At 41.9% G+C, this 15451-nt stretch overlaps 1 protein-coding gene across 1 annotated transcript in view; it reads left to right on the top strand.

Annotated features, from left to right (window-relative positions):
- LOC306981095 (NACHT, LRR and PYD domains-containing protein 14-like) overlaps positions 1-15451 on the top strand; it is a gene marked incomplete at both ends in the record, with an annotated part of 347014 nt that overhangs the window by 320217 nt on the left and 11346 nt on the right. The window lies entirely within an intron of this gene.

Genomic DNA, 15451 nt, shown 5'->3' with positions numbered 1-15451 from the left:
CTAGAACTCGGCTCTAACATGTGTGGTTTGTTTAACTCAGGTAGTGTAACAACACGAGGAGCAGTGTCTGGAAACAACACTAAGCTTTTCTCTTTTTCAACATTTAACACGGGATCGGGCGATCTGGCTCTGACCTGATCTACCTGCCTCTTCACAACTTGACCAGCACCAACACTAACTGTGTAGGACAGGGGTCCTGAAGAATCTTGGATAACACCAGGAATCCATTTTGGTCCATAGGAATAGTTCCTGATGAGAACATCATCTCCAGATGTGAATCCTCTCTCTTTACAGCGTGTGTCATGTGTCTCTTTCTGTTTCTGCTGTTTTTGTTGTACTCTGGTTTTCACGTCCGGAACAACCAAATCCAGGGCAGGTCTTAGTCTGCGTGACATCATGAGTTCTGCGGGACAAACCTGCTGTTGCGTGAGGTGTAATCCTGTAGCTAAACAAGAATCTTGACAACCTTGTTTGTATTGTCCCTTCTTTCATCTTCTTCATCCCCTCTTTGAAAGTTTGCACTGCTCTCTCTGCAAGTCCATTTGAGGATGGGTGAAATGGGGCGGATCCCACGTGATTGATGCCATTTTGCTTCATGAATGCTTCAAACTCTGCACTTGTGAAGCAAGTCCCATTGTCTGATACCAGCATGTTTGGTATTCCAAAAATACTGACGCTTTGTCTGAGTTTTTCAATAGTGACTTGGGAGGTGCTTGTTTTTGTTGGGTTCACATCCAGCCACTTTGAATGAGCATCCACGATCACGAGAAACATTTCTCCTTGGAACGGTCCAGCGTTGTCCACATGAATCCTTGACCACGGTGACTCCGGCCATTCCCACGGATGTAAAAGTGCAGAGGCAGGTGCTTTCTGATGTGCCTGACATTCATGACATGCCTGAACAGTTTTCTCTATCTCTTGATCCATACCTGGCCACCACATGTATGATCTGGCCAGTCCTTTCATTTTAGTCATTCCTGTGTGAGTTTGGTGCAGCACTTTGAGCATCCCCTCTCTTCCTTTAGTCGGGATTACCACACGAGCGCCCCAGAGAACACAGCCATCTCTTACGCTGAGCTTTCTCTGGTTCAAAGGCTTCAGGTTTGGATCAGTTTCTGCAGGCCATCCTTTCAGGATGTATCCATGTACTTGTGATAACACGGTGTCTTTCGCAGTCCAGCTTTTTATCTGATTTGCTTTTATCAATGTCTCATCCAAAATGTCCATCATCAGCACCAGTGTTCATTTTGAAAACATATTTTAATTTAGTTTTAGTTTTAGTCTTTTGACGAAAATGTAATTCGATTTTAGTCTAGTTTTAGTCAAAAAAAATATCTTCAATTTTAGTCTAGTTTTAGTCGACTAAAAATTGCAAGTAAATTGAATCGACTAAATGTAAGACTGATTTAGTGGACTTATATTGATAATATTCATTATAATCATATTTAATGTTGTTCCTCCACTTCATGGAGCTGCTCCACATGAACAAAGCTCAGAGCTGATCCTTTAAACATGATCTGAGGCTCTTTCAGACGCTCAATACAAGTTTGGATGATTTTAGTCTCTCCTTTTCATTTTTATTTAGTCTTATTTTAGTCGACTCAAATATCTGGACATTTTAGTCACAGTTTTAGTCTCATGAGAAACTTTTAATTTAGTTTTAGTCCAATTTTAATCGTCAAAAATATCACTTTGACTAAAATTAAGACTAACTATTTTAGTCGACGAAATCAACACTGATCAGCACCTGCTCAGTCCTTTCCTCTTTCTTTAATTTGAGCGGAACTGACAGTCTGCTTAAAGGTCAGCTCAAACTACACGACTTTTAAGCCCGATTTCACTCTAATTCTCAGTCGTGTCGAGTCTAATCGAGTCACGTCGAAGGCAGTCACAGAGTCGGGTCGTGTAGTGTGGACCCCCCATTCTATATAAAATCGTTTACGACTAGAAAAGTCGTGTAGTTTGTGCTGACCTTAAATCACAACAGCGTTTCACTGATCTGTCGTGAAGCACCGGGGACATGGTGGTAATAAATCCGACCTGAGGCGAGACGCTGCAGGGAAAACACGGGTTTGTTTGGATGTTTGGCATCCACGTGTGGCAGGAAAGGCCGTGACCGAGACGACGCTGTTTTCCATTTCAGTCAAAGTCATGTTTTTGCCAAAGACGAGACTAAAATCATCCAAACTTCACAGACAGTTTGAAAAAGTCTCACTTAAATTCTCTGCTAAAGGAGCAGCTCTGGAGACACTAAAGGCAAAACGACATTTTTTCAGTTTTCAGGTTTTGGGACAAATCTGTCTCTGAACATACAAGCTTTCACCCGGAAACAGAAAATATACCAAATCTTCACAGTAACATGTTTAAATATTGCGCTGATTCAATGTTCCCCCATAGACTTATATGGGAGAACACAATTTCAAGGGCCTTTTTCTCCAAACACATGTTTCTGTCATTGTGGCGACACTATGTCCACGTCAGTCGGACCTAAAGACTTCACATTTTCCAGCCTCGGACTGAACAATATTTGGAAGGTTTTTTCAGAGGGATTTTTTATTATCTAATCCCTTAAGCCCCATTTATTGAGTTTAATGTCAATAAATAAGGCGAGAATTTACACATTTTTACAATTGTTTCCAATAAAAACAGCTTATTTTAAAACTAAACAAAAAATCCAAAATCCCCTGTGAAAAAGTCTTGGTGACTCATTTATCAATAAAATGACATTTGAATGTAGCTCTGTCCATTATTCAGATTTCGTCGCTGAAAAGATGGGAAATTTGGGGCATTTTTAGGCATAAAACACCTTGATCTTATATGAAAAGATAAAATGACAGAAAACTTCTTTATTCTTTCTTCTTTATTAGGATCCCCATTAGCGCCACAAGTGGTTGCTCGTCTTCCTGGGGTCCTGACACAATATAAAATTGCAGAACAGTTAAAATAGAATCCATGAATGTTTCACATTTCATATAATCACGCAGCCTCATAGGACACATATAACACACGGTGACTCTGCTCACATGTACTGAGCTCATTCACCTTTTACTTTCAGCTTAAAGGGGCTGTATGGAAGTTCTCAGTTTTATACTCGCTACTGCCACCTCAGGTGTAATGCGTAACTGCGTGCATGACGCGCACATCCTAGTCCACGTACGGATAAACAGAAACAACAGCATTTGCATCACGTTTTGCACAGATTTGCAGACATGACTTGAACTGAGGTAAGAAAGTGTTATTTGTGCGTTTTGTCAACGTAGACAAAGTATAAATAAAACGTAGGCAACAGGTGTATTATAAGCGATGCACTAGTAAACATTTAAAAAAGATAAAACCTGTCGCATCTTCTCTAAGGCCCAAAAGTTAGCATTGCATTAGAAACTTGAAGTAGAGCACCTGTTTACGTGTTGTACTCCCATGCTTATATAAAGGGTTATCGAGATGTTTTTGTCCTGAAAAGCCTTATAAACTACTACTTCAGTTTGTAGATATAGTAATTAGCCTATACTTACAGTACTGCAGCTGCTGCTTGTGCAGACCCACAGAGCTACTATACATTTCTCTAATAATTATAGCTAACAAACTAGCATAACAATGACTCAACAGAACCAACATTCACTGAAGTTGCACAAAACTTGCTTTGAAAACGTGCTACTGGCTGATAGCTTGTACATTTATTAGCATAAGATATTATTTTTCACGTAAACCTGTAATTGTGTCTTACCTAAGCTAACGGTGGGTGTGTTTTCATACCGAGAGCATCTCTTAGCGCTCGCCATCGCTGAAAAGCTGCTCCAATATTGACTCTGGTCTTTGACCTGCGTCGCTCTGACTCAAGTTTACTTCACTTAATCGAAAGTTGTTGCTTGACTTTCTTGTGTTTTCTTGGGGTCTGTGATGGAGTTTCCGCTGGGCTCGAGGCCGGTCTCTTCTTGCTTTCCGCAGACTCCATCCTCACTGTTCAAAAGTTACCTCCTTAGAGCGGAGACATGGACGCCTGCGGCAGCTGCTCGGGCACACGCATGACGTCACGCGCTCTGAAGTCCACTTTTCTTATTGACTGTGCAGGCTTTTAGAGACAGGGCTGGGCTCATTCTACACATTAGGACATGGCCGGAACATGTAGGGCAGGCCTACTCAATTGGCGGCCCGCGGGCCAGCTCCGGCCCGCCAACCAATTAAATCTGGCCTGCGCCTCATTTTCCATAAGTACATCTATTTTTTGGCACTATCCGGGCCGCGTTCGCGTCGCTCTGCGGAGCATTCGCGCCGGAATCGCGCTACTTTTCGTAGCAGTGCCTGCAGCCTAGCTAGCGTCTCTCCTACAGTGCGGCTCAAATGAAAACATGGCTCTTTAAAACGGTGTAAACGGAGTGAACAGGAGCTGATCGTTGGACGGACTGACAGGTTTTCTAAACCGAAGCACAAGGACAGTGTGCAGCGTGTTTTTGGACTTTTGTTCGGATTATCCCGCGACAGAAGCAGCGCTCTTCGCGCACCGCGGCAGATGACCACATGTTTCCCTGTCGTCTTCATCGTTACAAAGGCTTGACCAGCTACTGTCAGGTAAGGAACACCAGTTCAGTTGTGGATGTTTGAAGGATGATGTTTGCGGATGATGAAGCTGATGGTGCATGAGTTTTGGATCAGTGTCCTGCACCTGCAGCGCGCGTGTTTAACCGCTCAGCGCTAAAGCTCGCTCTCTGGGCTCAAACTTAACAAAATAACATCTGAATCATGAATCTGACAGGTGCATTTTCTTCCTTTCTTCTCCGACTTCATTCGATACGTCTTTGTGGGAAATGTACAAGCGCAGAGATGCTCTTTGTGAAGTGAACAGTGAATGAGCGCGCCATCTCCAATGAGCTTCTCTCACTTTTATCATAAAGCGTGAGGTCTGGACAGAACAGCAGCTCAGGGGTTTGGTCAGCGCTTGTCCCTCAGCTGAGGAGCGGCTGAGCAGGAGTTACTCATGTTGTTTGAGATGAGCTGGTCTCACATGTAACTCTTATTCTGTATCAGGCCTTTGCTCTGGTTTAGATGGGATTTAGTCCTGCCTTAGCCCTTATAGATCATGCTTTGCTCTGGTTTAATCCTGGTTTAGTTCTGAGTCGTCCTAGTTTATTATTAGGCTCTTTATTATTCTGTATTAATATGTTATTGCAATGTTTCTAAAGCCTAAAATGCTGGAATATAAAACAACTATTGTGTTTAGGTCCAATTCTATTCCATTCAAGCATTGATGATGATGAAATTATCATTTATTTATCCCAAAAATATGAATACGTTTGGTGGCGGTGGTCGGCTCACCGACTGACCGGCCCAGTAGCCAATGACCTCCGACAAATCTGGCCCAGTGACAAAAGTAATTGAAGAGCCCTGATGTAGGGTAATGAAAATACTTAATTTTAACATTTTTAACTCCGTATAGTCCCTTTAAAGTGTGGTTTACTCTTAGTATTTCTGATGTTAAAAGGAAAGGAGTTCCAGGCGTTTGCTCCTCTGTACATAACGGTTCTTCTCATTGAGTCACTTTCGGGTCTGGGAACAACCACAGAGTTTGTCGTCACTTGATGAGTCACAAACCTGTGACCAAACCCGCTGAATAAGAGTTTGTCGAACAAAAAACTGGGCTGTTTGTCCATCAGAACTTTGTGCATGACCATGAGGAGACTGGCCTGTAGTTTGGTCTCCTGAGCATCTCACGGACATTAGTGTGGAAAGGACAGTGAAGCACAACTGGAGCTGCTCTGTTCTGAGCCATTTGAAGTCTCTGAAGATGCTTTTGTGGAGCATTGGACCACACTATAGGGCAGTGATGTAGGTGAGACAATACTATGCTTTGGACGACAGTTTTCACAACAGCAATGTATTGTTTTCTCACATTTATGCCAGTGATCGACAGCAAAAGCTTCACATTGATGTCTGTGAATTTAAACTTTGTCCCTTTTCACCTGCAGTGTCTCGGATTATAATAAATATCACCAATGACGAAATCACTTTTACATTTAGTCGACTCAAATTGAAACTAAACTGAAATATTTGTAACACACATTTAAACCCGGCTCTCTCCATTATTCACATTTCACTGCAGAAAAAACATTGGCGATTTTTACACCGGAAACCCCTCATGTTTACCATAGAAAAGGTGAATTCATCGACTGGACTGGGTTTAAGTGAAGCTTTACTTTTAGTCACAGAAGCTCAGTCTGAGCCAGGAGGAGGGAAGTTTACAGCATCGCTCACGTCCAGTCCATGGTTCTTCTCCAATGGATGTTCCCTGGATGAACGAGAGCCTCCACAAACGACATTTCCAACACATTTGTTCTCATGTTCACGTCGGTCTCCACAGCAGGAGTTTGTAATTGATATATATTCACTTGGACACGCCCCTCAGCTCCACAGTGCTGTGTTTCAAACTGATCTCTCTCTCTTCTCTCGCCTTACTTGACACATTGTGCTGAAATTTGGGGGAAATAATTATAAAACTACTTTACAACCGATATTCATCCTTCAAAAAAGAGCAATAAGAACAATGTATAACGCTGGAGACCGAGACCAATCCACTGTTTATTAAAGCCAAGATTCTAAAACTTCCAAGACATGATCACTTTTAAAACTGCTCAGTTAATGCACAAAGCTGAAAATAAGCAGCGACCTCTAAAAACTCAGCAGTTGATTTTCTGAAAGAGAAGGAAAATATCATTTAAGGGGCTTGGATCACTTTAAACCTGCCCATGCCCGGACATCCAGAAACAGTTTGTGTGTGTCCGTTTGTGGTCCTAAAATATGGAATAAATGACACGCAGACCTCAAACCATGCCCCAATATCAGACAGTTTAAACATCAATACAAAGAATGGATTTTCTCTAAGTATCGGAAGAAAATCTCTGACTTTTCATGCTCAGCTGTTGTAAACCTGATGTTGATGGTAGGGAGTATTCACACTGTATATGACAACTTGATTTAGATCACAGAGCTCAGATTATTGTTTTAAGGAAGCCTAAAAAGTAAATAGGAAAAGAGACTGACAGTACTTAAAAGGGGCGGGACTAAATAAGTGTTTACTTCCCCCCCACTCCTTTCCGGACGGCCTCATTTCAAACGTGCAAAAGGTAAAATAGTTTGTACTAAGACGTAAATGTGTTGAGCTGCACGTCTGAAACTGAGCTCATCTGCCACGATCATGGCAGGTTGTGTTTTGAGTTCGTATGAGTTTGTGTTTTTATGTTTTGTTCATGGTCCGGATAAAATCTTACAACACTTACAATACAATCTCTCCTTAATGTGGCTTTAATGGACATTTGTGTGTCAGTGTTTGCGTCGTATTATCAGCGCGTCAGTGTTTGCTCTGAGTCCTAAACATCTGTCACATTTCTCTTGTATTCCTGAGCCCTGTGTCATGGATGAGAATAAAAGTGAGGATAAAAGTCTGGCTCTCACGGCCTCGGCTCCGGCTTTTACTTTCACACTTAAACCTTTACTGATAAAACCACACAAATAAACATGTCACATTTCAGAGACGGTTTAACCCTCTGTGGAATCAAACCCTTATGGCTCTGACACAGTGAAACCTCTCGACTCCCACCTGAACGGATCCCGTTTCATCCAGGCTTTCAAAAGGCTTTACCCCAATCGAAAAGCTTCTGGGGAGAAAAGCACCAAAACAGCCACAAAAAATGAGAAGAAAACAAGGATGTAAACGCGACAAAAATGTGACAAAAATGGGACAAAAACGCAACAAAAATGTGACAAAAATGTGACTAAAATTCTACAAAAATGTGACAAAAATGTGAAAAAAATTCTACAAAAATGTGACAAAAATGAGACAAAAATGAGACAAAAATGTGACAAAAATGTGACAAAAATGTGACAAAAATGTGAGAAAAACGTGACAAAAATGTGACAAAAAAGTGACAAAAATGTGACAAAAACTCAACCAAAAAGTGACAAAAATGTGACAAAAACTCAACCAAAAAGTGACAAAAATTCTACAAAAATGTGACAAAAATGTGATAAAAATGTGACAAAAATTCTACAAAAATGTGACAAAAATGTGATAAAAATTCTACAAAAAATCTGCAAAAATGTGACAAAAATGTGACAAAAATGTGACAAAAATTCAACCAAAAAGTGACAAAAAAGTGAAAAAAATTCTACAAAAATGCGACAAAAATGTGACAAAAATGTGACAAAAACTTTACCAACAAGAGACTAAAAATCGGGAAAAAAAAACTGACAAAAACTTAAAAAAAAAAAAAAAAAAAGGTGACACAAAACAGCAACAACGCGAGGGGAAAAAACATCAGTTTTGTGGGTCTTAGCTTTCAAATGAGGCGTGACACTGGCCTGTTGTTCTGACGGGGCTCAGAGATTGTGTGTTTGTGTTGTGTCCTGTCTGCTGTGGTTGTGTTGTTGCATTGCACTCCCATAGTCTCCTAATAAAATCAAACAAAGTGTCATTTTCAACATCAATCAATCAATATCTCTTTATAAACGATTTTATTTGGACCTTTAAAAACATGGTTGTTCATCCATGATGCCAAAGCACAAACAGAAATGTGAAGAAAGTGTCCGGAGTGTGAAGATGTAAATATAAATATAATCCCATTTACAAACTCTGACTCCATTATTTAGATTTCACTGCTGAAAATATTGGTGATTTTGTCCACTTTTATACATAAAATGATCCACATTTCCTTCTGATCTCAGTGTCAGTGATCCTCAGCCTGTGCCTTAAGGGTTAAGTGTGTGGCTGTGGTGACAGAGGGCGGGGCTTGTCCTCAGGTAAAGAGCAGGTGTTTCCGCCGCAGTGTCACAGATGTGCGGCTGAAGGGGAGATGACCGGACGGTCCTGTAATCTCCAAACCGAGCAGAAACCAGGGAGAGTCGGACAGAGGAGACGCTTCAGAGCCCACACTCAGGTGAGGCTTTGGAATCAGACAGAGCTACAGTTTACAGACTCATCACTGCATCATATACACAATAACATACACCAGAGCACATTTGGTGTTTGGCCTTAAGTCAAGGTTCATTGAGTCATAATGAGTGCATTATTAGAGCTGTATCAGTGTAATGTGTGTAAATGCTTCTTATAAACAGAGCAAATACGTGTCTGAACCTGTGAGGAGGCAAAGTGCGTGTGAAGGAGTGTGATGAGGAATGTAGTCGAGCTGAACTGCTGAGCCGCTCCCACTGTTTCCTGTTCGTCCAGTCTCAGGTAAAAATAGTCGTAAGCCTTAAGTGTAACAGGTGAATAGGTAATAGATCTCCTCCTCTTTGTGTTCTTGTACAAGATCAGCTCCTCTGAGGTTGTATTTATTTGTATTTATTTATTATAGGGACAGTGCATATTAATATACAAACTAGCCTAAGGGCTGTTTTTCATCTGTGGTCCCAGGACAGTTGTTGTGTGTCCTCCTGAAGGGAGTAAAAGTACAATTATACACATTAAAATGCAATACAATAAAATATTTAAACAGAAAACAGAAAATAACACTCTCAATATCGCAAACCAATCATGATACACAAGAACAAGACTATTACAAACTCAACAATTACAGAGAGACAACAGACGAGGACAAGAGGCCAGCAGGGGGCAGGAGAGGTGAGGCCAGCAGGGGGCAGGAGAGGTGAGTCCAGCAGGGGGCAGGAGAGGTGAGGCCAGCAGGGGGCAGAAGAGATGAGGCCAGCAGGGGGCAGGAGAGGTGAGGCCAGCAGGGGGCAGGAGAGGTGAGGCCAGCAGGGGGCAGGAGAGGTGAGGCCAGCAGGGGGCAGGAGAGGTGAGGCGAGGCCAGCAGGGGGCAGGAGAGGTGAGGCCAGCAGGGGGCAGGAGAGGTGAGGCCAGCAGGGGGCAGGAGAGGTGAGGCCAGCAGGGGGCAGGAGAGGTGAGGCCAGCAGGGGGCAGGAGAGATGAGGCCAGCAGGGGGCAGGAGAGGTGAGGCCAGCAGGGGGCAGGAGAGAGATGATCCTGTCAGTGCTGACAGCTCTGTTTCTCAATGAGACATTTGTTTAACTGTGTTTTAAATGAGTTGTATGTATTGATATTCCTAATTGTTGTGGGGGGAGGTTCCATTCATGGGCAGCTTGGACAGAAAAGGTGCTTTGACCAAAGAGGCTTTTCCTCAGAGGGATGAGGCAGTCGCCCCTCGCTGCTGCTCGGGTTCTCCTGAGTTCTGTTGATCCGGTGTGAATGAACTGTCTGAGTGGAGGTGACGACAAACCATGTATTATTTTACAGATGAGGCAGAGATGAGAGTATTTGACCATGTTTTCCCAGCTGAGTAAACGATGCTTTTGTAATAGTGACAGTGATGACATGAGAGTGGTTTTTATGGTGCGTTTGTGCAGGGACTGGATGGGTTTGAGGGTTGTGACATTGACATGTGACCAGACGGTTAAACAGTTTGTTAAATGTGAAAAGATCATTGAGTGCATGTACATTTTTGCTGCTTGTGTTGACATTTGGTGCCGGATGTGTCTGAAGTTGCTGAGGGTAAATTTGATGCGATTACTGATCATTTTTACATGTGGTTTGAATGTGAGTCTTGAGTCCAAAATGACACCAAGGTGTTTATACTGGGTCACAGTCTGACACACGAACATCAGGCTCCTCAAGACGACTCGTGTGGGACTTAGTGAAAAGCATGGATACTGTTTTGGATGTATTTCACTGTAGGCAGGAGTGCTTCAGCCATGCGGTGATGTGAACCATGGCCTGGGTGAGCTTTTCAGCCACTTGGGAAGCACTGCTGCCATGAACATATAGCACTGTGTCATAGAGACATCTGGGCATCTGGGACGGGAGGTCGTTGATGTAAAGTGAGAACAATAAAGGCCCCAGGATTGACCCTTGAGGCACACCGGTCATTACAGGCAGGGCAGAAGATTGGCAGCTTTGCAGTCTGACCTGCTGAGAGCGATTACTCAGATATGACTGAATCCAATTAATAGTATTTATGGAAACATTGAAGTTGTGTAATTTAGTCAGCAAGATGTTGTGATTTACTGTATCAAATGCTTTTCGTAAGTCGAGGAAGACGGCACCAACAACCCCGCCCTCGTCCAACCACCCTCGGATGTTCTCGATAAAGAAGCGAGTGTCAGTTTCAGTCGAGTAACTGGCTGTAAAGCCAAACTGCAGCGGGTGTCGGGCAAAAGAGGTGGTGTTGAGGTGCTTTGGACATTATGGGAAGTATAGTTATGGGTCTGTAATTAGCCAAAGACAGAGGGTCACCATTTTTAAATACTGGGACAACAACAGCAGATTGGAAACATTCCCTGCGACAAAGAAGGATTGATAATCTTAGCAATGGGTCGTGTGAGTGAAGTACGTAACTCTTTAAGCATCACAGTGTCCACACCAAAGATATCTGTCGTTGTAGAGAGCCACAGAGAATGAATACACTGTAGAACATCACTGTCCGAGACACTCATTACACTGAGAACAGGTACACGTTCATCCACAGAGTAAGTGATACTACTGTAAATATAATCCCATTTACAAACTCTGACTCCATTAATTAGATTTCACTGCTGAAAATATTGGTAACTTTGTCCACTTTTATACATAAAATGATCCACATTTCCTTCTGATCTCAGTGTCAGTGATCCTCAGCCTGTGCCTTAAGGGTTAAGTGTGTGGCTGTGGTGACAGAGGGCGGGGCTTGTCCTCAGGTAAAGAGCAGGTGTTTCCGCCGCAGTGTCACAAATGTGCGGCTGAAGGGGAGATGACGGGACGGTCCTGTAATCTCCAAACCGAGCAGAAACCAGGGAGAGTCGGACAGAGGAGACGCTTCAGAGCCCACACTCAGGTGAGGCTTTGGAATCAGACAGAGCTACAGTTTACAGACTCATCACTGCATCATATACACAATAACATACACCAGAGCACATTTGGTGTTTGGCCTTAAGTCAAGGTTCATTGAGTCATAATGAGTGCATTATTAGAGCTGTATCAGTGTAATGTGTGTAAATGCTTCTTATAAACAGAGCAAATACGTGTCTGAACCTGTGAGGAGGCAAAGTGCGTGTGAAGGAGTGTGATGAGGAATGTAGTCGAGCTGAACTGCTGAGCCGCTCCCACTGTTTCCTGTTCGTCCAGTCACAGGTAAAAATAAACACAGTGTTTAGCAGTGTTCATTTTGACGACATATTTTATTTCAGTTTTAGTCTTAGTCTTTTGACTAAAATGTAGTTTAATTTTAGTCGAGATTTAGTAAAGAAAAACGTTTCAATTTTAGTCTAGTTTTAGTCTCATGAAAAACCTTTAATTTTGTTTTAGTCCAATTTTAGTCGTCAAAAATATCACTTTGACTAAAATTAAGACTAAATATTTTAGTCGACGAAATAAACACTGGTGTTTAGACAATGAGGTTTATCTCTGTGTTAAAGGCTCTGATTCTCCCCCAGGACGAGACTCGGAGGAAATGGCAGAAGGAAAAGCAAAGCCTCCAGAGGGCAGCACTGAGCCACAGCTCTGTGGGACAAAGTGAGTTTGTTTCTTATTTAACCTCCTTCAAAGACAAATGTGACTAAACTCATTACTTTATGTTTCATGTTCAACTATTCCAGTTTGTGAAAGTTCCTTCACTCGTAATAAACAGTGAGTGGATCATTCACAGATCTGTAATAAAACTGTGGATGGTGTCATTGATTGATCTGTTGGACTTTAATGTTACTTTAATATTTGCCTTGAAGCCAAAATCTGCAGGAAAAACAACTTTACAGAACGAGGTCGGACTCTCTGCTTTATTATTACTAAGTCCACATGGAGCATGTTAAAGTCATCTCTGCTCCTGCATTAACACGCCCCCTGCTGGCCAGAGACTGACTTCACATTTCAGATTCAAACATGAATCATCTTCTCTCCACAGAAGCAGATCCACAGCCTCAGAGTCGACTCTGTCCAAGAAGAGATTCTGGTCTAAACACTTCCCTCGACTCTTCAGACGTGAACCTGCTCCAGACTCACGGTGAGAAACAAACCTGATGTGAAGTTTATCCACAGATAAAGCCGAGACTAGACTAGACTGAGCCGGGGTGATACGCAGCTCTGAGTAAGAACGCAGCACTGTTTTGTTACATTTTTTTGCCTAAACGTTTGGCTTTTTATCGGTAAAGAAACTGATTGAAAACACCTTACGGACTACACTGAATGGGACACGAGATATCCAGTTTTGATGGCCTGGATTAGCTGAGGAGCTGTTAGCATGCACGTAGCCACGTATGGGCTAACGCCAGTGTTAACTCTTGCTAGCCCGAACTGTTTGGAGCAAAAGTTTCGGCAAACCAGACACTAAACACAAATCTAAAAACATGCCAGCGGCAGACGACATGGAGATCAAGCAATCATTAAACTTTATGTCTAGTGAGCTGGAGCAAAGCTGACGTCACAACAGGAGCTTCTGCTCAAACTTGTGGATGAAGTGACAACATTGAAAATCATGATGAGAGAAAAGGACAGATGGATCTCGACGCTGGAGCAGCCGATTGATGAACTGGAGCAGTTTATACAGAGGGACGATCTGGTGATTACTGGGATCAGGACTCGACACCGTAGCTACACCAGGGCGGCTAAAGCGGGACGACGGAGGAGGACGCTCCGAGAGAAGAGCTGCCGTCACTGGAGCTACAAGTGGTGGAATTCCTTAACGGGAACAACAGAAACATTCACAAAGAGGCAATATCTGTTTGCCACACATTGCCCAGTAAATCTGAGAACTCTGTACCTGCTGTAGTGATTCGGTTCATCAGCAGGAAGCAGAGGAACGATGTGCTAATGCAAGCTAAAAAACTGAAAGGAACAAACGTGTATATAAACGAACATCTCACGAAGAAGAAAGGAGGCATCGCAAGGGAGGCGAGGATGCTACGGAAACAGAAGAAAATCATTGGGACGTGGACACGTGTGGATCAGGGAACAAGACGGTTCAGCGAAGGTCATCAAGACTATGAAGGAACTAGAGAAGTTTAAGACTGGACGTCCACAGCGGGAGTGATGGAGTCCCCTGACAACGGACTGACAACGGACTGACAACGGACTGACAACGGACTGACAACGGACTGACAACAGACTGAAAACGGACTGACAACGGACTGAAAACGGACTGACAACGGAGAAACCAGGGTGGACACACTTGGACATACACTGAACTATGGACACACATGTAGACACTAACAATGATCACATTTATGATCTAGAACATTATATTGAACATAATTTGCAAACCCCTGAGGAAAACGTCTGCAAGTATTATACTGTACAACAATATAATGTTGAAATCAGTAAGGTGCTTAATGAAGCATTATCGATTATACACTTTAATAGTCAAAGTTTACAAGTGTACAAATAAAAGAACTACTTTGTCAGTTACATAAAACCTTTAAAGTGATTGCTATAACTGAAAGTTGGTTGAAAGACTCTGACATCAATGACGTCCAGATTGAAGGATACGACATGTTTTATGTCAACAGAGTAAGTAAGAGGGAGGGGGTGTGGCCCTCTACATTGACTCTCAAAAAAAGTAAAATTATTGAACAAAAAACAATTGCTGAGGAAAAGTTTATGGAAATGCTTAGTGTAGAAATAACAAATGACATTGGTAAAAATGTGTTGATCGTTGTGTGTATAGAGCACCAGGGTCTTGTGTTGAATTATTTACAGACAAAATCCTTTAGATTTTTGAACAAATTAATAACAAATCATTATTTCTGTGTGGTGACTTTAATATAGATCTGGGAAACCCTACAGCATCAAGTGAATTTAGAAATTACATGAAAAGCACAGATCTACCCAATGAAAACTAAACCAACAAGGGTGACTACACATAGTGCAACTGTCATTGACAATATATTTACAAATGTACGTGGTAAATTAATTAGTGGTATCTTCATGACAGATGTGAGCGATCATCTCCCTATATTTATGGTTTATGAGAAAAAAGGTTCTGATACTGTATAAGATGAAATTACAACATTCATTCGAGATAAATCCAGCGAGGCCTCAGAGGCTTTCAGAGAAGATCTGAAGAAGCAGAGTTGGGATCGAGTCCACACAGATAATGTCAATACTGCAGATGAAGGGTTCATGATGACATTAATTGATCTATATGATAAAAACTGTAAAATAATCAAAACAAACGCTCATATGGATGACAAATGGACTGAAAAATGCCTGCAAGAAAAAAAAACTATTTGTATAGATTGTTTCTGAGATCAAGAACTAAAGATGCTGAAGAAAGGTATAAAAACATATAAAAACAAATGAGTGGGAAAGACAAAAAAAGGATCACTGCACTAAATTGCTAGACAAAAATAAAAATAGTACAAAAGACACATGGAGCAAAAAACAAAATTTCCAGATTATTTTACAAAGAATAATGTTGACATTTACAATAAAACTGAAATTGTAAATGAATTAAATAATTATTTTGTAAATATTGGCCCGACC

This window comes from Gobius niger, assembly GCF_951799975.1.
Source record: "Gobius niger genome assembly, chromosome: 21".
In the NCBI taxonomy this organism is placed as follows: domain Eukaryota; kingdom Metazoa; phylum Chordata; class Actinopteri; order Gobiiformes; family Gobiidae; genus Gobius; species Gobius niger.
This window is presented reverse-complemented; position numbering and strand designations above follow the sequence as displayed.